We start from the raw sequence: 2,448 nt of genomic DNA, 5'->3' as shown, positions 1-2,448 counted from the left end.
AATGTATATTAAATCTAGAAAATGATATATATACAATAAATATAAATAAACAAATGTTATATTAATTGTGATATTAATGTTATATTATTAAATATATATAAACAAATGTTATATAAATGTTAAATCATTAATTATATTTAAAAAATTAAATGAATATAAAATATGACCACATCCTAAAGCAACTTTTAGGTAGTGTTGAAATGAATGTGTTAAAATCTGTAAATCTTAAAATGTATGTCAAATATATAAATATATAAAATAATACATGTAAAAAAACTATAATAAATATGAAATTATTACAAAATTATATAAAAAATAGAATAAAATATTTAAGATTGAACATTAAATGAGTTATTTTTATATTTATGAAGGAATTATATTTATATTGTTGTATATTAATATGTAAATAAAATGTATAATGAATGTTAATATATAAATAGATAACATAATAAATAAATGTAACAAAAAAATTATTACTAAACATCAAGTTATTAAAAAAAAAAAATAGATTAAATGTATACCAAAATTAAAAAGATAAAATATTTATATAATTAATTATGAAAAATACACAATCTACCTGTCAGCTGTTTAAGCTAAGACACATCTGAACAACCACCAAAACCAGCGGTCTCCAATTTGAGAGACCAGGCAGACCAGCTTAAACCAGCTAAAACCAGCTAAAACCAGCACAGCACCTCAGGCTTTCATAATCAGGGTATTTTCCAGCTAAGGTCCTGCTGGCTATTTAAAGAGGCAAACGGAGGCAACAAGTGAATTATTTTGCAGGGAGGAGCGTTCATTTTGTCCTTAAATCTGTCAGAGATGTGTGCAATTTGGAGTTCTGGGTTCAGAGTAATTGGGAGCTGAGTAGCGCTCTCAGTGTGTTTGAAGGGATCAGCCGTCTGCTGCAGTGCAGCGTTAAGCCCAACAAATTGCTCTGTTTCCTGCTGAGGAGGCGCATCTCATTTGCTCTAAAGTGGCCTGTGAAATACATCGAGAGTCAAGGTGCAAATCCTCCAGCGTCAGGAGCGACAAGCTCTCGCTCTCACGAGAGGAAAAAACACAGTCGCTCGCGTCTTCAACTCTAAACGCTTCTCGTGACAGACGGAGTCGTGACTAGCGTTTCTCACTGCATACTGATGACGGATCGAGACGCAAAAATGAGTCTCGGGTCTGTTCTGATGGGTCAGGAAAAAACAGCACTGAATGTTAATAATAACATGCAACTAATCATACAGTCATGTAAACAAATTTGGGGTATGATTTTTTTTTTTTTAAGGAAATTAATGCTTTTATCCAGCAGGGATGCAGTAAACTGATCAAAAGTGTCAGTCAAGACATTTATAATGTTACAAAATATTTATATTTCAAATGAATGCTGCTCTTTTGAACTTTCAATACATCAAATAAACCTGAAAAATAAAATGTATCACGGTTTCCTCAAAAATATTGTGCAGCACAACTGTTTTCAACATTGATAATAATCAGAAATGTTTCTTGAGCAGCAAATCAGCATATTAGAATGATTTCTGAAGATCATGTGACACTGAAGACTGGAGTAATGATGCTGAAAATACAGCTGCGCATCACAGAAATAAATTACAGTTTAACAGATATTCACATAGAAAACCGTTATTTTAAATTGTAATAATATTTCACAATTTTACAGATTTTACTGTATTTTTGATCAAATAAATGCAGCCTTGCTGAGCATAAGCTCCTCAAATATATAAAAAATAATAATATTTTTGTTGTTGACGTTAAATTACATTTGAGTTAATTTCTACACAAAACTGAATTTTGTTACTGAGTTTGGTCATCAAATGTAAATCAGCTTCTTGAAGAACACTAGTTTGATGAATCGATAAGTACAAAGCACACAGAACAGACGGCATGGCATATCGGCAAACAAACGTGAAGACGAGAAAAGATCTGAAACTCACTTAGCATCTATTCTCTGAGTGTGAAAACTAAATAAACCCTCTCACACACTTAATAAGCTCAATTCAATAACACACTTAGCTAGTGCTGAACTCACTGGAGAGCAGGAGGAAGCTAAATCTGATTTAAGATTACACATTGAAGGAAGAAAATTAGATTCATATTTTTAAATGTTTGTTAAATAAATAAATTAATAAATAAAAATTAATTATAATAAAATTACAATGATAAAATATCTAAGATTGCACACTGAATGAGGAAAATTATATGTATAATTTTAAATTTATATTAAATACATAAATAAATAATAAATACATTTTATATTTAAATGAATAAATGAATGAATAAAAAAAATAAAAATAATAATAATAAATAAATAAATAAATACATAAATAAATAAATACATATTTTTTAAAATAATCTATATAAATATATATATACAGTGGGTACGGAAAGTATTCAGACCCCCTTAAATTTTTCACTCTTTGTTATATTGCAGCCATTTGC

General features: G+C 28.9%; 1 protein-coding gene across 1 annotated transcript in view; it reads right to left on the bottom strand.

Annotated features, from left to right (window-relative positions):
• Positions 1-2,448, bottom strand: part of cntnap3 (contactin associated protein family member 3) — a gene marked incomplete at its 5' end in the record, with an annotated part of 97,137 nt that overhangs the window by 80,948 nt on the left and 13,741 nt on the right. The window lies entirely within an intron of this gene.

This window comes from Sinocyclocheilus rhinocerous, unplaced genomic scaffold (genome assembly GCF_001515625.1).
Source record: "Sinocyclocheilus rhinocerous isolate Xijiao unplaced genomic scaffold, SAMN03320098_v1.1 scaffold700, whole genome shotgun sequence".
In the NCBI taxonomy this organism is placed as follows: Eukaryota; Metazoa; Chordata; class Actinopteri; order Cypriniformes; family Cyprinidae; genus Sinocyclocheilus; species Sinocyclocheilus rhinocerous.
The sequence above is the reverse complement of the archived record's forward strand: the minus strand, read 5'-3'. Positions and strand labels throughout refer to the sequence as shown.